The 27,919-nt window shown below is 45.6% G+C and overlaps 1 long non-coding RNA gene across 1 annotated transcript in view; it reads left to right on the top strand.

Annotated features, from left to right (window-relative positions):
* Positions 1-25,549, top strand: part of LOC143769160 (uncharacterized) — a 79,448-nt gene extending 53,899 nt beyond the window's left edge. Inside the window, exon 3 of the long non-coding RNA XR_013214236.1 lies at positions 25,367-25,549. This is a non-coding gene — a long non-coding RNA (uncharacterized LOC143769160). The remainder of the gene's footprint in view (positions 1-25,366) is intronic.
* Positions 25,550-27,919: the final 2,370 nt, after the last annotated feature.

Below are 27,919 nucleotides of genomic sequence, written 5' to 3'. Positions count from 1 at the left end.
TTTGTTTGTCAAGGGCTCAAAGTGTCTCTTTGGTGTGCAGAAGGTTCCCTTTTTGGGGTTCATTTTTTCCCCTTCTGCTGTGGAGATGGACCCAGTCAAGGTCCGAGCTATTCTTGATTGGACTCAGCCCTCGTCAGTTAAGAGTCTTCAGAAGTTCTTGGGCTTCGCTAACTTCTACCGTCGTTTTATCGCTAATTTTTCTAGCATTGTGAAACCTTTGACGGATATGACCAAGAAGGGCTCCGATGTAGCTAACTGGGCTCCTGCTGCCGTGGAGGCTTTCCAGGAGTTGAAACGCCGGTTTACTTTGGCGCCTGTTTTGTGCCAGCCTGACGTCTCACTTCCCTTTCAGGTTGAGGTGGATGCTTCGGAGATTGGGGCAGGGGCCGTTTTGTCGCAGAGAGGCCCTGGTTGCTCTGTTATGAAACCTTGTGCCTTTTTCTCTAGGAAGTTTTCGCCTGCCGAGCGAAATTATGATGTGGGCAATCGGGAGTTGTTGGCCATGAAATGGGCATTTGAGGAGTGGCGTCATTGGCTCGAGGGTGCTAAGCATCGTGTGGTGGTCTTGACTGATCACAAAAATCTGATGTATCTCGAGTCTGCTAAACGCCTTAATCCGAGACAGGCCCGCTGGTCATTGTTTTTCTCCCGCTTTGATTTTGTTGTCTCGTATTTACCAGGTTCAAAGAATGTGAAGGCCGATGCTCTTTCTAGGAGCTTTGTGCCTGATGCTCCTGGAGTCGCTGATCCTGTTGGTATTCTTAAAGATGGAGTTATCTTGTCAGCTATTTCTCCGGATCTGCGACGTGTGTTGCAGAGATTTCAGGCTGATAGGCCTGAGTCTTGTCCACCTGACAGACTGTTTGTCCCGGATAAGTGGACCAGCAGAGTCATTTCCGAGGTTCATTCCTCGGTGTTGGCAGGTCACCCGGGAATTTTTGGCACCAGAGATCTGGTGGCCAGGTCCTTTTGGTGGCCTTCCTTGTCAAGGGATGTGCGGTCATTTGTGCAGTCCTGTGGGACTTGTGGTCGAGCTAAGCCTTGCTGTTCTCGTGCCAGCGGTTTGCTCTTGCCCTTGCCTGTCCCGAAGAGACCTTGGACACATATCTCCATGGATTTCATTTCTGATCTTCCGCTATCTCAGGGCATGTCTGTTATCTGGGTGATATGTGATCGCTTCTCCAAGATGGTCCATTTGGTTCCTTTGCCTAAGCTGCCTTCCTCTTCCGATCTGGTTCCTGTGTTTTTCCAGAACGTGGTTCGTTTGCACGGCATCCCTGAGAATATTGTGTCAGACAGAGGATCCCAGTTCGTTTCCAGGTTCTGGCGATCCTTTTGTAGTAGGATGGGCATTGATTTGTCGTTTTCGTCTGCTTTCCATCCTCAGACTAATGGACAGACGGAGCGAACCAATCAGACTTTGGAGGCTTATTTGAGGTGTTTTGTCTCTGCTGATCAGGACGATTGGGTGACATTCTTGCCGTTGGCTGAGTTTGCCCTTAATAATCGGGCTAGTTCCGCCACCTTGGTTTCGCCTTTTTTCTGCAACTCTGGTTTCCATCCTCGCTTTTCTTCGGGTCATGTGGAGCCTTCTGACTGTCCTGGGGTGGATTCTGTGGTGGATAGGTTGCAGCAGATCTGGAATCATGTGGTGGACAACTTGAAGTTGTCACAGGAGAAGGCTCAGCGCTTTGCCAACCGCCGCCGCGGTGTGGGTCCCCGACTACGCGTTGGGGATTTGGTATGGCTTTCTTCCCACTTTGTTCCTATGAAGGTCTCCTCTCCCAAATTTAAACCTCGTTTTATTGGGCCTTACAAGATATTGGAAATCCTTAATCCTGTATCTTTTCGTCTGGATCTTCCTGTGTCGTTTGCTATTCACAATGTATTTCATAGGTCCTTGTTGCGGCGGTACATTGTGCCTGTAGTTCCTTCTGCTGAGCCTCCTGCTCCAGTGTTGGTTGAGGGCGAGTTGGAGTACGTGGTGGAGAAGATCTTGGATTCTCGCCTCTCCAGGCGGAGGCTTCAGTACCTGGTCAAGTGGAAGGGCTATGGTCAGGAGGATAATTCCTGGGTGGTCGCCTCTGATGTTCATGCGGCCGATTTAGTTCGTGCCTTTCATGCCGCTCATCCTGATCGCCCTGGTGGTCGTGGTGAGCGTTCGGTGACCCCTCACTAAGGGGGGGGGTACTGTTGTGAATTTGCTTTTTGCTCCCTCTAGTGGTTACTAGTTTTTTGACTCTGGTTTTTCTGTCATTCCTTTTATCCGCACCTGGGTCGTTACTTTGGGGTGTTGCTATATAAGCTCCCTGGACCTTCAGTTCAATGCCTGGCAACGTAGTTATCAGAGCTAGTCTGCTGTGCTCTTGTCTACTGATCCTGGTTCCAGTTATATCAGCTAAGTCTGCCTTTTGCTTTTTGCTATTTGTTTTGGTTTTGTATTTTTGTCCAGCTTGTTCCAAATCTATATCCTGACCTTTGCTGGAAGCTCTAGGGGGGCTGGTGTTCTCCCCCCGGACCGTTAGACGGTTCGGGGGTTCTTGAATTTCCAGTGTGGATTTTAATAGGGTTTTTGTTGACCATATAAGTTACCTTTCTTTATTCTGCTATCAGTAAGCGGGCCTCTCTGTGCTAAACCTGGTTCATTTCTGTGTTTGTCATTTCCTCTTACCTCACCGTCATTATTTGTGGGGGGCTTCTATCCAGCTTTGGGGTCCCCTTCTCTGGAGGCAAGAAAGGTCTTTGTTTTCCTCTACTAGGGGTAGCTAGATTCTCCGGCTGGCGCGTGTCATCTAGAATCAACGTAGGAATGATCCCCGGCTACTTCTAGTGTTGGCGTTAGGAGTAGATTTATGGTCAACCCAGTTACCACTGCCCTATGAGCTGGATTTTTGTATTCTGCAGATTTCCACGTTCCTCTGAGACCCTCGCCATTGGGGTCATAACAATTCCCCAAAGGCCTCTATATAGTATAATGCACTCCCCATTGGTCTCTATATAGTATAATGCATTCCCCATAGGCCTCCATATAATATAATGTACTCCCCATAGGCCTCTACACAGTATAATGCACTCCCCAAAGGTCTTTAAATGGTATAATGCACTCACCATAGGCCTCCATATAGTTTAATGCACTCCGCCAAGGCCTCTATATAGTAAAATGCATTCCCCATATTATTATTATTATTATTATCATTTATTTATATAGCACCATTAATTCCATGGTACTGTACATGAGACTGGGTTACATCAAAATACAAATATCACTTACAGTAAAAAAAACTAACAATGACAGACTGGTACAGAGGGGAGATGACCCTGCCTTTGCGGGTTTACATTACTACAGGATTGTGGGGAAGAAGACGGTAGGTCGGAGGTTGCAGTAGCTCCAATGGTGTTGAGCTGGTCGTGTGGACATTACAGGTTGTAAACTTCTTAGAAGAGATGGGTTTTCAGGTTCCGTTTGAAGGATCCAATTGCGGTGGATAACCAGACGTGTTTGGGCACAGAATTCTAGATATTCGGGAGACGTCTTGGAGGTGATTGAGTGAGGAGCAAATAAGCATGGAGGAGAGAAGGAGGTCTTGGAGGACTGGAGATTATGTGAGGGAAGATATTGAGAGATTAGTTTGGAAATATATGGAGCAGAAAGGTTATGGATGGCTTTGTAGGTCAGTGTTAGTAGTTTAAACTGGATACACTGGGAAATTGTGAGCCAGTGAAAGGATTGGCAAAGAGGGGAAGCAGAAGTGTAGCGAGGAGAGAGATTAATTAGTCGGGCAGCAGAGTTAAGGACGGACTGGAGGGGTGCGAGAGTGTTAGAAGGTAGGCCACAAAGGAGGATGTTGGAGTAGTCGAGGCGGGAGATTATTAGGGCACGCACAAGCATTTTGGTAGAGTGAGGGTTGAGGAAAGGATGTGTGACGCCCGGTAGACCGAGGTACCCAGCACCAGATCAATGAGGTCTGTCTCTTGAGGGGGATGTCACTAGTGGCTTGACCCGGTGCTGTGGCCTCAGGCGATGCACAGTGTAAGGGATATCATGAAGGAACAGACACTTACTTGATCAGCAGCAGGTCCTCTCAGCTGTGATGACCCCGATCCTGGATCGATGGCTATTGTCCAAATGAAAGACTGAGGCGCTGAAACGTTTAACCAGTTTACTTCAACAAAAAGGGATTTGCAACCAATACTGTCACCGGAGTCTGTTTAAGAACCCTGAATTACTTTGACCCTGTCAGGATTTCCACCTCTTATTATGCGCAGTTTCTGTATGGCCCTGCTGCTGTATGTGAACTGGCTGCCGACCCAATCTGTCTCTTCTGTGCTCTGGTTCGACGGACAACCCGAGTCCTTTTTTGTCGGCTTACCCCCTCTGGGAGTACCGCTGAACTCTGTGTCTGTTGCTGCGTCTTACCCTAGTGAAGCTGATATCACCTCACGTCCTTCCGGTTGCTGTATTATATATAATGAATATAGCCACAGATCCGGTATCCGTCTCTGCGCCTATTCTGGGCAGCGATTATTGCTACCCGGTACTCACAATGTCCTTTTTCTTTATTCCCCTTTTCCTACTATGGGTACTATAGGCCTATAATCCGTCATAGGGCTGTTAGGAGTTCAGTTATACGACCTCTCACTTTCAGCTCCTCAGCCCAACTGCCAGTCCTTTTCTCAGACCAGAATAGATCAAGGAGAGTCTCTGGAGCTCCCCCTTCTGGCCGGAGATGGTAGTGCAGTCTTGCTATTTTAGTATTTGTATTCGGTGTCAATAACTATTTTTGTGGCAAATACCCCTAGGGGCGCCACATTCCCCCTTAGTTAAGAACAGTACACCGGGACTGTGGGACGATAACATTTTGAAATAACAATTGATATGTACAGAGTCTTAAAAATGAAAAGTTACAAAAACCACTCAAAGAAACAAAAAAAATGGGATTCTGTAAAAAGTCACTTCAAATAGCGTTCATTAATACAGTTCTATCCTTGAAGGTACCAGGAAGCAAAGTTCACAAAGCAGTCTTTCCGGAGCTTTGATTTAGTGTTTCCTGGCTGATAAAAAGTTCAAGAATATGGAAGAAGTTCATACAGGTAAGTCTCTGTAGGTACTGGGCTTAAACGTTACAGAACGATAACAATGACTATAGTCTTATAGTTGGTAATCCGCATACCTGGCCGGTAATTGACCCTGGGTACTACGCTGGGATCTACGTAATAGCGGTGTCTCTTTATGTGGTGTACTACTGTCTACTGCGGATATAGTATCTGCCCTCTCTGCTAAAGATAATTCCACCACTATGGGGTTGGCAAGTCCACCGTGAATGGGATTACTCTGATCAGGAATCTGTTCTTCCTGACCTGGAACCTCTTGTAGTACGGGGTCAGCCTCTTCCTGTCTTGGGACTTCTAATATTGGGTTCGGTGTTGGATAAAAGGCCACCATGGGAACCACTACTGCACCATGGTATGTTAGTAGGGTTTTGGGAAAGTCTCCTATACAGGTGTGATACATTTCCTCCTCTTTTTCCTTTACTGGTTGAACCTGTATGGGTTGAATAACTTCTGGTTCTGGCTGGACAACTTCTGGCTCTTTCAACGTTTCCGGACATAATTTAAGATTGTCTCTTGACACTAGTACAGATGTTAAACCTCCGTTTTTGCTAATGAGACACATTTTAGGATTATCCATTCTTGTTGGTAAAACTGTGTAGGGTACGGCTTCCCATTGATTATCCAGTTTATTGGTTCGACGATTCCTCTTGAGTACTTGGTCACCCGGTCTTAATGGAGTTGCTAGAGCATTCTGGTTGAAAGTTCGCTCTTGTCTTTCTCTGGTTTGCTGGAGGCTTCTTTCCACACTCTCTTGCACTTGGCGATACTGCTTTTGCCGTACGACATCCCAATTGGAGTCTTGAACTTCTGCGTCTGGTTTCAGAATTCCCATTTCTAGATCGATTGGCAATTGGCCGGGTCTTGCACGCATAAGATAAGCTGGGGTGCAGTTGGTAGAGCTCACCGGGACATGATTATACAGATCCACCAAGTCAGGCAATTTCTCTGGCCATTGATTCCTTTCCGTTTCAGGTAAAGTCTTTAGTAGGTCTATCACAATATGGTTCATCTTCTCACATAAGCCGTTTGTTTGCGGATGATAGGCCGTCGTCCGGATCTTTTTGCAACCATACATATTACAGAATTCTCTGAAGATCTCTGATTCAAAGGCTGTACCCTGGTTAGTGAGAACCTGTTCCGGATATCCATGGGGTCTACAAAAGTACATTTGGAACGCTTTGGCTGCTGTTTTTGCAGTCAGATCTTTTACAGGTACTACTACCAAGAAGCGCGAATAATGGTCCACGATGGTCAAGGCATAGACGTAACCGGACTGGCTCGGTGTCAACTTCACGTGGTCCATGGCTACCAGTTCAAGTGGTTGTTTGGTGATTATGGGCTGCAGTGGTGCTCTTTGGCTCTTTTGATCGTTCCTTCTGAGGTTGCACGGTCCACAGTTTCTACACCACTGTTCGATTGATTTTCTCATCCCGACCCAATAAAATCTTTCTCTCAGAAGTACTTCTAGCTTTTTCCAACCAAAGTGACTAGCACCATTGTGGTAAGCCTCGAGGACCATCCTCACATCTTGTTTAGGCACGATAATCTGCCAAACCAATTCATGTGTTTTCGGATTGGTGTATCTTCTACAGAGTTTCCCTTGATACAGGAACATTTTGCCTCTCTCTTTCCAGAGTTGATGCGTCTCTTCTGGGGCATCCTCATCGGGATATGCACTTTACTCAGTCAATAGTTCCTTCACTAGCTTCACAGCCGGATTGCTATCTTGGGTGTCAACCCATCTATGGTGTGCTAACGGATTATAATTCACTTCTTGTTGTTTCTGATAGGTATTTGACTGACGATGTTTTGCCTTGGGCTGATGAAAGGCTGGTAGTTCAATTTCTTCAAGCTCCCCCGTTTCTTCTTCTACATCTCTCAAGTGTGGCATCCGGGATAGGGCATCGGCATTTCCATTCTTGCGACCTGCTCGATACTTGATCACGAAGTTGTAATTAAATAACCGGGCTATCCATCGCTGTTCTAACGCACCTAATTTAACCATGTCTAGGTGGGTCAATGGATTGTTGTCAGTATAGACAATAAATTCTGCACCGGTCAAATAGTGTTTGAAACGTTCAGTCACAGCCCAAACTACTGCCAGTAGCTCCAATTTGAAGGAACTATAATTTTCAGAATTTCTTTCAGTAGGCCGGAGTTTTCTACTTGCAAAGGCGATGACTTTCTCCCGACCTTCTTGCTTTTGTGACAGCACTGCTCCCAATCCCACATTACTGGCATCGGTGTAGAGGATGAAAGGTTGATGGTAATCCGGGTACGCCAGAACTTCTTCTCCGGTTAGTGCCTTCTTTAGTTGTTCAAAGGAGTCTTCTCTTTCGTCGTTCCACTGAAAAGGAGGGTTTCGGTTTGAAGGTTTCTGCGTATGCCCTATCAAAGCATCTTGCAAGGGCGCTGCCAATTTGGTAAATCCTTTTATAAATCTACGATAGTAACCCACTAATCCCAAGAATTGCCTCACTTCTTTTGCGTTAGTAGGTCTTGGCCAATCCCTTATGGCAGTTATTTTCTCGGGATCCGGTGCTACTCCCTCCGAACTCACAATGTGCCCTAAGTATTGTACCTTTGGCTTGAGAAGGTGACATTTGGATGGCTTGATTTTCATACCATACTTGGATAAGGCTTCGAACACCTCTGCCAGGTCTGTTAAGTGCTGTTCATAAGTCTTTGAGTAGACAATCACATCATCTAGGTACAGGAGGACGGTCTCAAAGTTCTTGTGTCCGAGGCAACATTCCATCAGTCGCTTGAAAGTACCGGATGCGTTGCAGAGTCCGAACGGCATGCGATTAAATTCGCTTAGACCCATTGGTGTGGTGAATGCCGTATTTTCTTTATCTCTCTCAGCCACAGGGACTTGCCAATACCCGCTTGTTAAGTCTAAGGTGGAAAAATAATTAGCAGATTTCAAAGCAGTCAAGGACTCTTCTATCCTAGGCAAGGGATAGGCGTCTTTATGGGTGATGTTATTAATCCGCCGGTAGTCTACGCACATTCTCTGTTGTGGATTCTGTTTGTGGGCTCCCTCTGGTGGTTACTGCTGGTACTGGGTGACTTTGGTGGGTTGCGGCCTTTGGTTTCCACCTGTCCATCTGAGGCTGGGTGTTTCCTATTTTACCTGGCCTTTCTGTCATTCCCTTGCCGGCTATCAATGTATTCAGATGTGCTCTGTTTGGTTCCTGCCTACCTGCTCCCAGATCTTTCAGGATAAGCTAAGTGCTGATTTTCAGTTGTTTGGTTTTTTGTCCAGCTTGCTTATTATGTCTCTATGCTAGCTGGTAGCTCTAGTGGACTGAGGTTCTCCCCATGTGCCATGAGTTGGCACATGGGTTCTTGTAATCTCAGGATGGTTTTTTTGATTAGGGTTTTTTGCTGACCGCTCAGTCCCCTTTTGTATCGTTCTGCTTTCTAGTTTACAGCGGGCCTCAATTTGCTAAAACTATATATATCATCTCTATGTGTGTGCCTTCCTCTCATTTCACCGTCAATACATGTGAGGGGGCAACTATATCTTTTGGGGTTCATTCCTCTGGAGGCAAGTGAGGTCTTTATTTTCTCTGCAGTACTAGTTAGCTCTTAGGCTGGTGCGTGGCGTCTAGAACCAACGTAGGCACGCTCCCTGGCTATCTCTAGTTGCGTTTGTCAGGCGTAGGGCAGCGGTCAGCCCAGGTTCCATCACCCTAGAGCTCGTCCGTTATCTATTTGTACTTTGCTTGTCCTGTGCTATCCCTAGCCATTGGGGATTCATGACAATTCTCATGGTTCCGTCCTTTTTTTTGACAATCACCAGAGGGGCCGCCCAAGGGCTACAACTATCTCTTATTACCCCGGCCTGTTTCATCTCTCTCAGCATGTCCTTCGCGCATTGATAGTGAGCGGGCGGTATGGGTCTATATCTTTCTTTTATCGGGGGATGGTCAACGGTGGGGATTGTATGTTCCACCCCTTCTATCCGTCCGAAGTCCAATGGGTGTTTACTGAAGACCTGTTCATATTCCGTCACTAATCTATACACCCCTTGTCTTTGATGGGTAGGTGTTGAATCTACACCCACGTCTAACTGTTGGCACCAATCCTCCGATTCTCCCTCTGAGCCGTTATTTTCCACCTGACAGGTCGATTCTAAGGGCTCAACGGTTGTGATGGCATTGTTGTCAACAGTATATAACTTTGCCACTGTAGCGTACCTTGGCAAAGTGACCTCTTCCTCTCCACAGTTCAAAAGTCGTACCGGCACCCGTCCCCGGTGTACCTCGACCACCCCTCGTGCCGTGAGTGTAGTGGGCCTGCTGTCAGTGTACACTGGTTCTATTAAGGCTTGATAGTCTCATCCTTTATTACCAATGGCCGCTCTGCACCATACCAGCATTTCTGTTTTTGGTGGGATTACAATAGACGTTGGATCACTCACCCTCACACTGCCGATTTCTCCACCTGCAACTTCTATCTGTTGCCTTAACATCAACACTTTTATTTCCCTCCGGAGAACTCTCTGCTGGCAGGATCGGGCAGTTTCAGCAATTTGTTGTAAGACAGAAATAACTTCGGAAAAGCAGTTCTCTAACACATTCATTCCTATCAATACAGTTGGTTCACAGTTCTGTCGGTCAACATCAACGACAATTATACCCTGTTTCTTCAATTCTGCTTTACCAATCTTTACGGTCATCTCCCTGAATCCTAGTTTCGGTACCAACTTACCATTACTGGCCCATATATCTAGTTCAACATCAGAGGGTCCTTTATCAATATCTACCTCAGCCCAGTACCTCTTATAAAGGATATATGGTATAGATGAAATCTGGGAACCTGTATCCAGCAAAGCGTTGAGGGGGATTCCGTCCAGCACGATAGGGATGATGGGTCGTCCTCCGATGTACCTGTCGTGCCAGGGTGTTGGGCCTTGAAAATTCATTCCTGCGAAGCGGCCCGCATTCCCAGGGGATTCCCGTTTAAATCACAATTTTGTGCAAAATGGCCTGGCTGCTGGCAACGGCGGCAAATGGGCTGTCCATCCGGTTGGTAGCGGTCACGGGGTCATCCTCTCCATGTCGGGTATCTCCGGGACCTCATCCATGGAACATCCTCTCTACGGTTTGCCAACTCCATCTTGGGTTCTCTCATCTCCTGCATGGTTTTAGCCATTGAAGCAACAACATCAGTTAAAAAGTCAAGCTTTTGCTGAAGAGCCTCATTAGTAATGGGCCCCAGGGACTTAGCACTGGCACCGGACGTAGCTGATGTCACTGGCATTCCCCGTTGCTGAAGTGCATCTGCCATTGGTTGTGTGAGATCCTGATCCCGAGGTGCCTCTGCCAGCTGGAGACGTATAGCGCTCTCCTTTAATTGGGCAAATGTCAATTCAGGGTTCTTAAAAACAAGCATGCTCACATGCCCCCGGTGAGAAGGGGTGTAGAGTCCCTCAATAAATTGATCTCTTAGCAGTTTATCAGCTCCTGTGTTAAAAATGGGTTCAGCCAGTGTAAATGATTTAAGGGCTTCCTGCAGGTTTAAGGCAAAATCTCTCACGCCCTCATTAGCTTTTTGTTTGCAATTAAAGAATCGTACTTTAGCTTTGCTGCTGGCAGTGGTTTCAAATGTAGCTTTTAATCCAGCAAATATGCCTTCAACAGTACCTTTTAGATCAGTTGCCCATGCCGTGACTTCTCGCTTAGCATGGCCACTTAACTGCATCATCAGTAGACTAACACGCTGAGCTTCACCCACGGGGAACATATCAAAATGAGCCAGCATCTTTTCACTGAAACCGTCAAGGGTATTAGGTTCACCTTCATACATTAGAAGCCACGGGCCACCCGGGGTATATGGCATCAACACCGGCATGATGGGCGCCACTCCTTGCACTGCTGCGCTGCCAGGCTCTCTATCGACACTCTGTCTTTCAGCTGCATTAGCGTCGCCGGGTGCTGCGGCGTCTCCGTGCTGCGACATACTGTACCCCCTTAGTTAATCCAGACCCCTCCGGTCCCAGCTTCCGTCTAGATAATGTAGATTCGTTCCTCTGTGCAGCAGGATGACAATGACGCCCCCTGCTGCCTCTAACTGCCGCACGCTCTGTGATGGTGGATTTTTAAGTTTTTCAGTTAGACTGGGGCTTGGGTAATGACGTAGCTCGATTAACAGTTTTGTGCCTAACGGTTATGAGATGATTACATCAGGGGATGGCGGCCATTTTTACCCCATTATAACCAATGGAGAAAAGTCACTTTCAATAGTTTTCAATGGGGAACGGGATTTTCTTTAACAAAGTCAATTTCCAAGATTTTTCATCCAAATTTTCACAGTTTCAGACTCCAATTACGGCACACAATACCCGGTGTACGGGCTGGCCCAATCCTGTTCGTGACGCCAGTTGTGACGCCCGGTAGACCGAGGTACCCAGCACCAGATCAATGAGGTCCGTCTCTTGAGGGGGATGTCACTAGTGGCTTGACCCAGTGCTGTGGCCACAGGCGATGCACAGTGTAAGGGATATCATGAAGGAACAGACACTTACTTGATCAGCAGCAGGTCCTCTCAGCTGTGATGACCCCGATCCTGGATCGATGGCTATTGTCCAAATGAAAGACTGAGGCGCTGAAACGTTTAACCAGTTTACTTCAACAAAAAGGGATTTGCAACCAATACTGTCACCGGAGTCTGTTTAAGAACTCTGAATTACTTTGACCCTGTCAGGATTTCCACCTCTTATTATGCGCAGTTTCTGTATGGACCTGCTGCTGTATGTGAACTGGCTGCCGACCCAATCTGTCTCTTCTGTGCTCTGGTTCGACGGACAACCCGAGTCCTTTTTTGTCGGCTTACCCCCTCTGGGAGTACCGCTGAACTCTGTGTCTGTTGCTGCATCTTACCCTAGTGAAGCTGATATCACCTCACGTCCTTCCGGTTGCTGTAGTATATATAATGAATATAGCCACGGATCCGGTATCCATCTCTGCGCCTATTCTGGGCAGCGATTATTGCTACCCGGTACTCACAATGTCCTTTTTCTTTATTCCCCTTTTCCTACTATGGGTACTATAGGCCTATAATCCGTCATAGGGCTGTTAGTTCAGTTATACGACCTCTCACTTTCAGCTCCTCAGCCCAACTGCCAGTCCTTTTCTCAGACCAGAATAGATCAAGGGGAGTCTCTGGAGCTCCCCCTTTTGGCCGGAGATGGTAGTGCAGTCTTGCTATTTTAGTATTTGTATTCGGTGTCAATAACTATTTTTGTGGCAAATACCCCTAGGGGCGCCACATTTGGATTCTGGAAATATTTTTGAGCTGGAGGCGACAGGAGGTGGTGAGAGCTTGGATGTGCAGTTTGAAGGACAGGGCAGAATCCAGGGTTAATCTGAGGCAGCGGATTACCAGGATGGGGGAAAGTGTGAATTAATTTATTGTGATAGATAGATCAGGTAGGGAAGGTGTGCGAGATGGAGGAAAGATAATTAGTTCGGTTTTCTCCACATTGAGTTTGAGGAAGCGAGAGGAGAAGAAGGAGGATATGGCTGATAGACACTCTGGGATTCTGGAGAGCAGAGAGATGACATCTGGGCCAGAGAGGTAGATCTGAGTGTCATCAGCATATAGATGGTACTAGAAGCCATATGTCTTTATGAGGTGTCTCAGGTCAAGGGCATAGATTGAGAAGAGAAGGGGTCCTAGGACAGAGCCTTGAGGGACACCAACAGAAAGGTGGCGAAATGAAGAGGTAGTATAGGAGTAGGAAACGCTAAATGTGCAGTTGGTGAGGTATGAGGAGATCCAGGATAGGGCGAGGTCTTTGACACCAAAGGAAGAGAGGATCTGTAGTAGGAGGCAGTGGTCAACTATGTCAAGGATAGGTCTAGAAAGAGGAGTATAGAGAATTGTCTGTTAGCTTTGGCTGTAAGTAAGTTGTTTGTAAGTTTGGTTACGGCAGTCTCAGTGGAATGGTGGGGACGGAAGCCAGATTGTAGGTTGTCGAAGAGAGAGTTAGATGCAAGGTGAGAGGAAAGTTCAGCGTGTATGGGCTGCTCAAGTAGTTTGGAAGCAAATGGGAGCAAAGTTATGGGACAGTAGCTGGATATAGCGCTCAGGTCAAGGGAAGGCTTTTTGAGGATAGGTGTGATTGTGGCATGTTTGAAAGCAGAGGGGAAGGTACCAGAAGTTAGTGATAGATTGAAGAGATGGGTTAGGGATGGGATTATTGTAGTGGTGAGGTTGGGGAGGAGGTGGGATGGGGTCAAGTGCACAAGTGGTGAGGTGTGATTTAGAGAGAAGATGAGCAAGCTGTCCTTCAATGATTTTGGAGATTTTGGAGAGGGAAGTTATGGGCATTGGTCTGGCATACAAAGGGGTTGTGGTGGTCGGACAACAAAGACTTGCCTTGTTTGGTCTATCTTATTTTTGAAGTGCGTGGCAAAGTCCTCAGCAGAGATTAAGGAAGTCGGAGAGGGCAGTAGTGGGCGGAGGAGGGAGTTAAAGGTGTTGAACAACTGTTTGGGGTTGTGGGATAAAGAAGATGCGAGGGATGTGAAATAGGCCTGTTTAGCAGAGGTGAGAGATGATTTGATTGCGAGTGTTGCTTATTTGAGTGCAGTGAAATCATCTTGCAAATGCATTTTCTTCCAACGCCATTCTGCAATTCTGGATATTGCCGAAGCTTTTTAGTAATGTTATTGTGCCAGGGTTGTCTGTTGTGAATTTGGTTTTTGGGCTCCCCCGGTGGTCGCTGGTGGTACTGGACTTGTGTGCTTCACTTTCTCTGTTCACCTGTTTCCATCAGGATGTGGGAGTATCCTATTTAGCCTTGCTGCTCAGTTATTCTAGTGCCGGCCATCAATGTAACCAGAGCCTTTCTGTTGCATGTTCCTGCTTCTAGACTACTATCAGCTAAGTTGGACTCTTAGTCCTAAGTTTGTTTGCATTTTTGTTCCAGTTCACAGTTATGTTATGTTTCTGTAGCTGGAAGCTCTTGTGGGCCGAAATTACCACTCCGGTGTCATGAGTTGACACATGAGTCTTAAAGTAATTTCTGGATGGTATTTTAATAGGGTTTTCAGCTGACCGTGAAGTTCCCTATTGTATCTTCTTACTATCTAGTAAGCGGACCTCGCTTTGCTGAACCTACCTTCATACTACGTATGTCTTTTCCTCTGAACTCACCGTCAATATATGTGGGGGGCTTCTGTCTCCTTTTTGGGGGAATTTCCCTAGAGGTAAGCCAGGTCTGTTTTTTCCTCTATTAGGGTTAGTTAGTTCTCCGGCTGGCGCTGGGCGTCTAGGGATAAAACGTAGGTACGTCACCCGGCCACTGTTAGTTGTGTGGTAGGTTTAGCTCACGGTCAGCTCGAGATTCCATCACCCAAGAGCTAGTCTGTTATTTAAGTTCTCTGACGTTCCCTTGCCATTGGGAACCATGACAGTATGGCCGGCCAAGGGTTAAAACCGTTGGCAGAAGAAAGGAGAGAAAAAGAAGTCTGCAGATTTATTTTTTTTTTTCTCTTCTGAGCTTGCTCTATAGTTTACTCAGTTGCATTTCTGCTCTAATTGCAGCCTTTGCCTCTCTCTCTCCTTCTAATCCTTGAATGGCTCTGATCTCACCTGATTAAAATGGATCCTCAGAGTTTGGCTACAGGTTTGAATAATCTTGCTACGAAGGTTCAAAATTTACAGGATTTTGTTATTCATGCTCCTGTATCTGAACCTAGAATTCCTATACCAGAATTTTTCTCCGGGGATAGATCTCGTTTCCTGAATTTCAAATATAATTGTAAATTATTTCTTTCCCTGAGATCTCGCTCCGCTGGAGATCCCGCACAGCAGGTTAGGATAGTAATTTCCTTGCTGCGGGGTGACCCTCAAGACTGGGCATTTGCATTGGCACCCGGGGATCCTGCGTTGCTCAATGTGGATGCGTTTTTTCTGGCTTTGGGGTTGCTTTATGAGGAACCTAATTTAGAGATTCAGGCTGAAAAAGCCTTGATGGCCCTATCTCAAGGGCAAGATGAAGCTGAAATATACTGCCAAAAATTTCGTAAATGGTCTGTGCTTACTCAGTGGAATGAGTGCGCCCTGGCGGCGAATTTCAGAGAGGGTCTCTCTGATGCCATTAAAGATGTTATGGTGGGGTTCCCTGCACCTACAGGTCTGAATGAGTCCATGACAATGGCTATTCAGATTGATCGGCGTTTGCGGGAGCGCAAACCTGTGCACCATTTGGCGGTGTCTTCTGAGAAGGCTCCAGAAAATATGCAATGTGATAGAATTCTGTCCAGAAGCGAACGGCAGAATTTTAGGCGAAAAAATGGGTTGTGCTTCTATTGTGGTGATTCAACTCATGTTATATCAGCATGCTCTAAACGTACAAAAAAGGTTGATAAGTCTATTTCAATTGGCACTTTACAGTCTAAGTTTATTTTGTCTGTGACCTTGATTTGTTCATTATCGTCAATTACCGCGGATGCCTATGTCGACTCTGGCGCCGCTTTGAGTCTCATGGATTGGTCCTTTGCCAGGCGCTGTGGGTTTGATCTAGAGCCTCTGGAAGTTCCTATACCTCTGAAGGGTATTGACTCTACACCATTGGCTAGTAATAAACCACAATACTGGACACAAGTGACTATGCGTATGAATCCAGACCATCAGGAGACGATTCGCTTCCTTGTGTTGTACAATCTACATGATGTTTTGGTGCTCGGATTGCCATGGCTACAATCTCATAACCCAGTTCTTGACTGGAAAGCAATGTCTGTGTTAAGCTGGGGATGTCAGGGGGCTCATGGGGACGTACCTTTGGTTTCCATTTCGTCATCTATTCCCTCTGAGATTCCGGAATTTTTATCTGATTATCGTGATGTTTTTGAGGAGCCTAAGCTTGGTTCACTACCTCCTCACAGAGATTGCGATTGTACCATAGATCTGATTCCGGGCAGTAAATTTCCAAAGGGTCGTTTATTTAATCTATCTGTACCTGAACATGCTGATATGCGAGAATATATTAAGGAGTCCCTGGAAAAGGGACATATTCGTCCTTCTTCATCTCCCTTAGGAGCCGGTTTTTTCTTTGTATCTAAAAAAGATGGCTCTTTGAGGCCGTGTATTGATTATCGACTCTTGAATAAAATTACAGTCAGATATCAGTATCCTCTGCCACTGCTGACTGATTTGTTTGCTCGAATAAAAGGGGCTAAGTGGTTCTCTAAGATTGATCTCCGTGGGGCGTATAATTTGGTGCGAATTAAGCAGGGGGATGAGTGGAAAACCGCATTTAATACGCCCGAGGGCCATTTTGAGTATTTAGTAATGCCTTTTGGTCTTTCAAATGCCCCTTCAGTCTTTCAGTCCTTTATGCATGACATTTTCCGGGAATATTTGGATAAATTCATGATCGTGTATCTGGATGATATTTTGATTTTTTCGGATGACTGGGATTCTCATGTCCAACAGGTCAGCAGGGTTTTTCAGGTTTTGCGGGCTAATTCCTTGTGTGTGAAGGGTTCTAAGTGTATTTTTGGGGTTCAAAAGATTTCTTTTTTGGGGTACATTTTTTCCCCCTCTTCCATTGAGATGGATCCTGTCAAGGTTTGGGCTATTTGTGATTGGACGCAACCTTCTTCGCTTAAGAGCCTTCAGAAATTTTTGGGCTTTGCTAATTTTTATCGTCGATTTATAACTGGTTTTTCTGATGTTGGTAAACCTTTGACTGATTTGACCAAAAAGGGTGCTGATGTTGCTGATTGGTCCCCTGCTGCTGTGGAGGCCTTTCGGGAGCTTAAGCGCCGCTTTTCTTCCGCCCCTGTGTTGCGTCAGCCTGATGTTACTCTTCCTTTTCAGGTTGAGGTCGATGCTTCCGAGATCGGAGCTGGGGCGGTCTTGTCGCAGAAAAATTCCGATTGCTCCGTGATGAGACCTTGTGCGTTCTTTTCTCGAAAATTTTCGCCCGCCGAGCGAAATTATGATATTGGTAATCGGGAGCTTTTGGCTATGAAGTGGGCTTTTGAGGACTGGCGTCATTGGCTTGAGGGGGCTAGACATCAGGTGGTGGTATTGACCGATCACAAGAATTTGATTTATCTTGAGTCTGCCAGGCGCCTGAATCCTATACAGGCGCGCTGGTCGTTGTTTTTCTCTCGGTTTAATTTTGTGGTCTCATACTTACCAGGTTCTAAAAATGTGAAGGCGGATGCCCTTTCTAGGAGTTTTGAGCCTGATTTCCCTGGTGATTCTGAACCTACAGGTATCCTTAAGGATGGGGTGATATTGTCTGCTGTTTCCCCAGACCTGCGACGGGCTTTGCAGGAGTTTCAGGCGGATAGACCTGATCGTTGCCCGCCTGGTAGACTGTTTGTTCCTGATGATTGGACCAGTAGAGTCATCTCGGAGGTTCATTCTTCTGTGTTGGCAGGTCATCCCGGGATCTTTGGTACCAGGGATTTGGTGGCTAGGTCCTTCTGATGGCCTTCTCTGTCTCGAGATGTACGAGTTTTTGTGCAGTCTTGTGATGTTTGTGCTCGGGCCAAACCTTGTTGTTCTCGGGCTAGCGGATTGTTGTTATCTTTGCCTATTCCAAAGAGGCCTTGGACTCACATCTCTATGGATTTTATTTCTGATCTCCCTGTTTCTCAGAAAATGTCTGTCATCTGGGTGGTGTGTGACCGTTTTTCAAAGATGGTTCATTTGGTGCCCTTGCCTAAGTTGCCGTCCTCTTCCGAGTTGGTTCCTCTGTTTTTTCAAAATGTGGTTCGCTTGCATGGTATTCCGGAGAATATCGTTTCTGACAGGGGGACCCAGTTCGCGTCTAGATTTTGGCGGGCGTTCTGTGCTAGGATGGGCATTGATTTGTCTTTTTCGTCTGCGTTCCATCCTCAGACTAATGGCCAGACTGAGCGAACTAATCAGACCTTGGAGACTTATTTGAGGTGTTTTGTGTCTGCGGATCAGGATGAGTGGGTTGCCTTTTTGCCGTTGGCGGAGTTTGCCCTCAATAATCGGGCTAGTTCTGCCACTTTGGTTTCTCCTTTCTTTTGCAATTCGGGGTTTCATCCTCGCTTTTCTTCTGGTCAGGTGGAGTCTTCAGATTGTCCTGGAGTGGATACTGTGGTGGATAGGTTGCATCGGATTTGGGGACAGGTGGTGGACAATTTGGAGTTGTCCCAGGAGAAGACTCGGCATTTTGCTAACCGCCGTCATCGTGTTGGTCCTCGTCTTCGTGTTGGGGACTTTGTGTGGTTGTCTTCTCGTTTTGTCCCTATGAGGGTTTCTTCTCCTAAGTTTAAGCCTCGGTTCATCGGCCCGTATAAGATTTTGGAGATTCTTAACCCTGTGTCCTTTCGTTTGGACCTCCCGGCATCTTTTTCTATCCATAATGTCTTCCATCGGTCATTATTGCGCAGGTATGAGGTACCGGTTGTGCCTTCCGTTGAGCCTCCCGCTCCGGTGTTGGTTGAGGGTGAATTGGAGTACGTTGTGGAGAAGATCTTGGACTCCCGTGTTTCCAGACGGAAACTTCAGTATCTGGTCAAGTGGAAGGGCTACGGTCAGGAGGATAATTCTTGGGTGACAGCCTCTGATGTTCATGCCTCTGATTTGGTCCGTGCCTTTCATAGGGCTCATCCTGATCGCCCTGGTGGTTCTTGTGAGGGTTCGGTGCCCCCTCCTTGAGGGGGGGGTACTGTTGTGAATTTGGTTTTTGGGCTCCCCCGGTGGTCGCTGGTGGTACTGGACTTGTGTGCTTCACTTTCTCTGTTCACCTGTTTCCATCAGGATGTGGGAGTATCCTATTTAGCCTTGCTGCTCAGTTATTCTAGTGCCGGCCATCAATGTAACCAGAGCCTTTCTGTTGCATGTTCCTGCTTCTAGACTACTATCAGCTAAGTTGGACTCTTAGTCCTAAGTTTGTTTGCATTTTTGTTCCAGTTCACAGTTATGTTATGTTTCTGTAGCTGGAAGCTCTTGTGGGCCGAAATTACCACTCCGGTGTCATGAGTTGACACATGAGTCTTAAAGTAATTTCTGGATGGTATTTTAATAGGGTTTTCAGCTGACCGTGAAGTTCCCTATTGTATCTTCTTACTATCTAGTAAGCGGACCTCGCTTTGCTGAACCTACCTTCATACTGCGTATGTCTTTTCCTCTGAACTCACCGTCAATATATGTGGGGGGCTTCTGTCTCCTTTTTGGGGGAATTTCCCTAGAGGTAAGCCAGGTCTGTTTTTTCCTCTATTAGGGTTAGTTAGTTCTCCGGCTGGCGCTGGGCGTCTAGGGATAAAACGTAGGTACGTCACCCGGCCACTGTTAGTTGTGTGGTAGGTTTAGCTCACGGTCAGCTCGAGATTCCATCACCCAAGAGCTAGTCTGTTATTTAAGTTCTCTGACGTTCCCTTGCCATTGGGAACCATGACAGTTGTCTATTGATTCGTCACACTCTGCTATGCATGACAGGGGCGACCGAGTCGATGGCTGATGCCAGAGTGGCATTGTAGAAACTAGTGGCAGTGTCTGTTTCGTGGAGTGAAGCTATGGAGGACAGTGGCTGAAGAGAGTCAGAGAGTGTGAGAGTCTAGATGTGCGAGGTTTCTGCGGGGGTGTGCATGTTGCTGGACATGGGTGACAGGTGTGGAGGACAGTGATGAGAAAGTGAGTAGATGGTGGTCAGATAGAGGGAGAGGGGAGGTTGTGAAGTTAGATAGGGAGCAGAAACTGGTGAAGGCCAGGTCTAATGTGTACCTGTCTGTGTGGGTGGCTGAGGAGGACCACTGAGTAAGTCCAAAAGATGAAGTAAGGGACAGGAGTTTGGAGGCTGCTGACTGGTGGGTGTCAATGGGGATGCTGAAGTTACCCATGATGATGGTTGGAATGTCAGCAGACAGAAAGTGAAGGAGCCAGGGGGAGAATTGGTCAATAAAGGCAGTCGTCGGGCCCGGAGGTCAGTATATGACACCCACTTGAAGGCTGGAGGGAGAGTAGATGCGGATAGAGTGGACTTCAAAAGAGGGGAGGATAAGGGAGGGTAGAGGTGGATTTGGGTTAAAGGTACAGTTGGAAGAAAGGAGAAGGCCCACTCCTCCACCATGTCTGTTGCCAGGACGAGGAGTGTGGGTGAAGTGGAGGCCGCCGTAACATAGCGCAGCAGGGGAGGCTGTGTCAGAGGGTGCCAGCCATGTTTTTCGGTGAAGCCCAATAAGGAAAGATTACGAGATTTAAAGAGGTTGTGAATCACGTGGAGTTTATTGCAGACAGAGCCGGCATTCCAGAGTGATCCAGAGAGAGGGAGCAGGGTGGTGGGCGTCAAGGGCACGGATTTGAGGTGGGCAAGATTTCAGGTGTTTATGTTGGGTTGGGAGTGATAGAAGCCTTCATATAGTGCAATGCACTTCCCAAAGGCCTCTATATAGTACAACCCCTGGCAAAAATTATGGAATCATAATTTTTGCCAGGGGTTGTATAATGCACTCCCCAAAGGTTTCTATTATAGTATAATGCATTCCCCATAGACCTCCATATAATATAATGCACTCCTCATAGGCCTCTGCACAGTATAGTGCATTCCCCAAAGGCCTCTATATAGTATAATGCACTCCCCATAGGCCTCCATACATTACCATGCACTTGCCATAAAAAATAAAATACAATGCTCACCTCTTCTCCTTGTTCCCCTGCATTTCCGAGCGCCCGCTCATCTCAGCACAGCAGGCGCCATCTACTGACGTCATTGCACCTGCTGTCAGAGTCTGCGCCATTGATGTCAGACGCAGAGGTGGAATGTTGGGAGAAGGAGTGTGTCGCTTACTGTCTCATCATTGCTTTCAACCAACTGTATCGGTATGTAGCCAATACAGTTGAACTTGCGATGGCGGGTCACACAGCGGCTGGATGGCAGTACAGGAAGATCGAGTCTCCCTGCTCTGTCACAGAGTATAACTGTATGGGCGCGCTGTGCACGCCAATATGGTTACAGTAGCGTAGCTCCAGGTGGGCCCCTCAGAGCATAGGGCCCAGGGCGACCACCCCCCTCAGCCTCCTCAGTAGCTAGGTTAGTGGTCTGTAACAATGTTAAAGTGATTGATAAATGTTAAATTAACATCGACATGAATGTCATGCCCCAAGGTTTCCCACCAGAACATTGCTTAGCGCAATCAAATTGCTTCCGCTGACTTGTCCTCTTCCTATAGTGCATCATGGTACAATATTTTACCCAGATAAGTGATGCACACTTAAATGACCATCAAAATGATGTGTTAGAAAATCTGATTCATCAGACCAGACCACCTTCTTTCATTGCTCAATGGTCCAGTTTTTATGGTTACATGCCCATTTTTCACGTTTTCAGCAGTAGACAGGGTCATCATTAGTAATCTGTGTGTCTGTGAGCTCTGACACCTTCCTATCATTGCCAGCTGTAACATTACTAGCAATTTATGATATAGTACCCCTTCTGAAGCAACAGATCAGCCAAGCTAGCCTTTTGTCTTCACGGACAACAAGTCAGCATTGGCTTCCCATCAGTTTACTGGTTTTTCTTCTCTGTACCACTTTTGGTAAGTACCAAACACTGCATGCCAGAGAGACCTCACAACTCTTGCTCTGACCCAGTTGTCTGGCAACCACAATTTGGGCTTTGTTAAAGTTTAGCCTGCCCATTTTTCCTGTTTTCATTAGATTGGCTGACTGTTCACTTGCTGCCTAATCTATTCAGCCCTGAAAACTGTGCTAGTACACAGATTAATGTAGTTTGCAAATGTGAACATTTTCTTTCAATGATAATTTCTGCAGAGGTAAGTGCTATTTTGCTGTATAACAACATGGAGATTAACAAGGAAAGTGATTTTAGCACAATCTTCTCATCAGCACTTTTTATTACCTGCATTGTGCCCTCAGATCAGTTGTAATGTGGCCACAACTTGTAAATACAGTCTGTTTATTATGGCTGATCGAGCAGCAATACCATTAAAGCATTATTTTCATCATGATTGGATTGGAGATGCGCATGCTTGACCTTCACTCTAGCCATTGCTTATGCAGCTTCCAGAAAAAGTCAAATGCTGTGCTCAGCTATCCTGAAGAGTTGAAGGTCTTGACTTGTCCACCAAATTCTCCAACACTCAGTCCAATGTAGCATCTGAGGGATGTGCTGAATAACCAAGGCAGAGGCATGGTGGTCCTACCTCACAGCTTGTATAAAGGCTCTGCTGATAACTTCTTGGTGCCAGATATCACAGGACATCTTTAGAGACAAAATTGTGGGTACTCTTATGTTAAAGTAAGAAAAACCTACAATCTTCACTGAGATAGCTTAAAACTGACAAAAGTAATTTTCAATTTAAATTTAATTTATTTTAGTGCACATTGTGGGTTTTTCTTATTTTAACAATTTTGTCCATCTGTTTAATTAGACAGTTGGTTTTAATTTATAAATATATACAGTATTTATCTATAATGATCTATATACATATCTATGATCTATATAGATCTATAATGATCTATAAATGATCTAGATAAGGGAACTGAAGGTAAACTGATCAAAGTTGCAGATGATGCATAGCTAAGAGGGATAGCTAACACTAGAGAGGACAGAGAAATGATTCAGAAGGAACTAGATAAGCTAGAACAATGGGTAGCGACAAATAGAATGGTATTTAACAGAGAGAAATGCAAGAGTCTACATCTGGGCATGAAAAACAAAAATTACATCTATAGAATGGGAGGAATAGAACTAAGCAACAGCATGTGTGAAAAAGACTTGGGTATACTAACAGATCACAGACTGCACATGAGTCAACAGTGTGATGCAGCAGCAAAAAAATGGCACACTTCTAGGATGAATTAAGAGAAGCATAGAGTTTGGATCGCATGAATTATCCCCCTCTGCTCCTCCTCGGTCAGGCCTCATCTGGAATGCTGTGTCCAGAATACTTGATCCAGTTGAAAAACTGGAGCAAGTTCAGAGAAGAGCTACCAGGATGGTGAGCGGACTGCAAAGTATGTCCTACGAGGAACTGTTAAAGGATCTGGGAATGTTTAGCTTGCAAAAAGAAAGAAGAGACTTAATAGCTGTCTACAAATATTTGAAGGGATGTCACAGTGTAGAGGGATCATCCTTATTCTCAGTTGCACATAGAAACACGAGAAGCAATGGAATGAAACTGAAAGGGAGAAGATACAGATTAGATATTAGAAAAAAACTTTTTGACAGTGAGGGTGATCAATGAGTGGAACAGGCTGCCACAAGAGGTGGTGAGTTCTCTTTCAATGGAAGTCTTCAAATAGAGGCTGGACAGACATCTGTCTGGGATGGTTTAGTGAATCCTGCACTGAGCAGTGGATTGGATACGACTCTTGAGGTCCCTACTAACTCTAACATTCTATGATTAATGTTATGGTTGATCATTGTACAGTATACTGTATATTGCCTGATTAAAATGCTGCGGGAAATTTATACTATGTATGTAGATTAACTCATCTTCCTCTCCCACAAACTGTAAGAGAAGAGATTTTTTTATTGCATCCAGCATACTCTATTGGAAAGTTATTTCGTTTTTCCTAAACAGAGTATTTTTTAGTATTTTTTTGTTTGAGGTCCTTTAAATTTCACAGCAAAAAAATGTGGTTTAAGATGAGATAAAATTCTCTTTTTTGAGAACCACTGTAGCTGAATTTCACTATCGATGTTGCCTTGGATGGTACTGAATGTGATTAGTAGTGATTGTAAAGAAGGTGATAAATGTTTAAAAACATTTGTGTCATGAAAACAACATTTATTGTGTTTATACTGTAAAATACAATGATTTATACATTGTACCAAAAGGATATAAAGTATAAACATGATGGTATCCAGGATAGTTTTACTGGCATGTGTAGTCAGTATGAAGCAGCTTTTGTATTTTATCAATACTTTTGAAGAAGTTTAGGTGATATGTAGGCGCTGAAGAATTAAAATAGGGAGATGAAAATTATCTTGCCACAGGAGGCCAGGAACTGTTTTTGCATTTTAGCTGTTCGCCCGGACGGAAATTATGGATTGTGGAACATCAGGCTTGCCTGGAATTATTGTGTGCTGTGTTTTAACGCTGTTCATACTGGATGTAGAATGACATGCTTATTTCCATCATTAACGTTATCACCTATGCAGAGGAATACACACAGATCAGTGGAGAGATGACCATTGGAACACCCAGTGATCCCAAGAATGGGGCTCTAAAAGGCCCACATCAGAATGGTGCTTGCATTTTCATGTCACAGATCATTCGTTTTCTGTCAATACCAGAACAGAGCATTGTGCTTGGCTGTCTCCATTCAGCCAGCACTTCATTCCAGTGGGGTGTTTAACCGTGCTGTTCTGTTCATATTGGTGATACACTGTTACTGTGTACTGACCTAATAAATGAAAAAAAAAGTGGTTTGGTACCATGTTAGCCAGTAGAAAAAAATATATATAGAGTGCTCTCAGTGACAGAAACAAAATAGGAATCTTGTGGGTGTGATATCTTTTAATGGCTAACAAAATATAGTGAATGATGTTACAAAGCAAGCTTTCGAGACCGCTTACGTCTCATATCAGCCTGATGTAACATCATTCACTATATTTTGCTAGCCATTAAAAGATATCACACCCACAAGATTCCTACTTTGTTTCTGCCACTGAGAGCACTCTATATATTTTCTGACCTATTAGGGTAAGTTCACACAGGGCGTTTTTGCTGCATTTTTTAATGCTAATTTTCAGCTGCTTTTTACAATACCAGCAAAGCCTATGAGATTTCAGAAATCTCATGCACACACATTGGTTTTTTGTTTGATCAGTATTTTGTGCTTTGCTGCGTTTCTTGGACATAGAGCATGTAACTTCTTTCAGCGTTTTTGCTGCGTTTTTTCGCCCATTGACTTGAATGGGTGTTGAAAAAAATGCAGCAAAAACGCAGGTATCATTATTTGCTGCTGAAAATCCAAGGACATTAGCATGGACAAAAAGAAAAAAAACGCAGCAAAAAAACGCACCAAATACGCACCAAAAAATGCACCAAAAACGCACCTTAACCTGCGTTTTTGACGCAGCTTCTTTCCTGCCAAGAAGATCAGGTTTTGATGCAGAAAAAAAAGCAGCAAAAACGCCGTGTGAACCTACCCTTAAAGTCTGGTAATTTTAACATTTGGCTACTCTAAACGTATTATTTGAAAACTAGTTGTATTATTTTACTGTATGTGAACATGGTTGGTCAAAAAGACAAATGCTGCTTCTTTTCCTTTTTAGGCTTTTTCCAGTGCTGGTGAAGGCTGTGGGTTCTCGATGTTGAGCATGCTTTTGGATTTGGTTTACTATGGCTGCTGCTCCTTCACTTTGGAGTTTTACTTTACTTACTAAAACAGATGGCATCCAAATGACTTTCCTAATTCTTCCAGGAAGAGTCTTCTTTTATGCAGTTTATTGGCGTTCCAATTGGGGTGTATTTCACTCCATAAATCAAATGCATTGTAGGCAGATACATCAAGAATGTTATAAAATAAAACCATTGACCTCAGACTGCTTTTGCATTTGCTTGTGTATGTAGCTATTAGTTGATCTAGTGTATAAACTGCCTCTTTTGCAGAATTATAATTTAATATCATCTGCAGCTTTTTCTCATCTTGACTACTTACTGCTAGTGTTGAGCGATACCTTCCGATATCGGAAAGTATCGGTATCGGATTGGATCGGCCGATATTAAAAAAATATCGGCTATCGCCGATACCGATACCCGATACCAATGGAAGTCAATGGGACCAAAATATCGGAATTAAAATAAACCCTTTCTTTCCTTGTAGGTTCATTCTACATGAAGGAAAACAACTAAGAATAATGTAGGATGTATTGGGGGAGGTGGCAGAGACATTAAAGGCATAGAGGTTTAGCCCAATCAAGTAGACTAGCAGGAATTTTTATTTTATTTTTTTAAGACGTTCGGAGTTACAAAGATATTGACTATGTTAAGATTTTTTTTATTTTGTCAGATATTGATGTTTCACTACTTCCATGCCCTTCACCTTCTTTTTTACTTCTCCGACACTTTCTTCTTCATCATCCTCAGCAGCAGCATCTTTGACATCAACTTCTTCTTCACCTTATTCATCTTCTTCTTCATCTTCTACCTATTTGTTTTTTGCTATATTCTTCATATTCTTTTTATTAAACTATTCTTCTTCATATTCTACTTCTTCATCATATTCTTATTTGTGACAGGCATTTCTGTAGTTGTTATCTATTACAGTTTGAAGATTACACCTTCCATTCTGCCTGTCACAAAAGAGTTACAACAGGATTTGTCCGCATTCAGTTAGGCCTGCAGCAGCAGGCTATTTCCAGGGGCACCACGAGGAGGAACGGACTCACCCCCATACACTGCTTAGTCTTCTTCTGCTTATAATTTAGATAATATCTTTTGCTCTGATGTTTAGTCTTGTGCTTAATGTTCTTCTGCTCTTTGTTCTGCAGCCTCTTGTTCTTCTGCTTCTCGGTCTTCCGGGTCGTCGTCCTTAGGGTCTTGAACTTGGAAATGTAGCAGAAGGTACAAGAAGGCTGAGAAAATGCCGATAACCAGCTGATGGAACTGGAACTCGGACGGCTACCCGAAGGTCCAAGAGCCACTGGAACTACCGAGGACCAGCTGACGTTACTGGAACCCGGTTACTAAGCAGGAGGTACCCGTGCCAGAATGCACTACCAAAGACCACCTGACGTTGGTGGAACTCGGATACCCAGAAGGAGGTACCTAAGCCAAAGGCTCTGCCCGGAACCAGCTGACGGTACTGGAACCAGGATGGGGAGCAGAAGGTACAAGAGCAAAAGACACTGCCGAGAACCAGCTGACGGTACTGGAACCCGGTTACTAAGCAGGAGGTACCTGTGCCAGAAAGCACTACCAAGGACCACCTGACATTGGTGGAACTCGGATACCCAGAAGGAGGTACCTAAGCCAAAGGCTCTGCCCGGAACCAGCTGACAGTACTGGAACCAGGATGGGGAGCAGAAGGTACAAGAGCAAAAGACACTGCCGAGAACCAGCTGATGGTACTGGAACCCGGATGGGTAGCCGAAGGTACAAGAGCCAATGGAACTACCGAGGACCAGCTGACATTACTGGAACCCGGTTACTAAGCAGGAGGTACCCGTGCCAGAAAGCACTACCAAGGACCACCTGACGTTGGTGGAACTCGGATACCCAGAAGGAGGCACCTAAGCCAAAGGCTCTGCCCGGAACCAGCTGACGGTACTGGAACCAGGGGGACCTATTCAAGATTGTCTTCCTAGAGCCCCAACTAGCGGTGTTGGAGCCAACGGTCAGCAGGGGGAGCAGAGTGTAGGCCAAAGCCTGCACTGGAGGCAGCTTATTGTCTGTTGTGTCTGCGTGGCGTTTGCAGGACAAGTTGCGGCTACACAGCAGGGGAACAGCTGGCGTTACTGAACCCCACTGACACAGTGGCGGGTGTTTTTCTCTGTGCAGCCAGCACTTCCGAGCACCAACTGGCGGTGTTAGAGCCCAGGGACAGCAGGAGGAGCAGAGTGTAGGCCAAAGCCTGCACTGGAGGCAGCTTAGTGTCTGTTGTGTCTGCATGGCATTTGCAGGACACGTTGCCGGCTACACAGCAGGGGAACAGCTGGCATTACTGAACCCCACTGACACAGTGGCGGGTGTTTTTCTCTGTGCAGCCAGCACTCCTGGGCACCACCTGGCGGTGCTAGAGCCCAGGGTCAGCAGGAGGAGCAGAGGAGCAGAGTGTAGGCCGAAGCCTGCACTGGAGGCAGCTTAGTGTCTGTTGTGTCTTCGTG

This window comes from Ranitomeya variabilis, chromosome 4, assembly GCF_051348905.1.
Source record: "Ranitomeya variabilis isolate aRanVar5 chromosome 4, aRanVar5.hap1, whole genome shotgun sequence".
NCBI lineage: Eukaryota > Metazoa > Chordata > Amphibia > Anura > Dendrobatidae > Ranitomeya > Ranitomeya variabilis.
The sequence above is the reverse complement of the archived record's forward strand: the minus strand, read 5'-3'. Positions and strand labels throughout refer to the sequence as shown.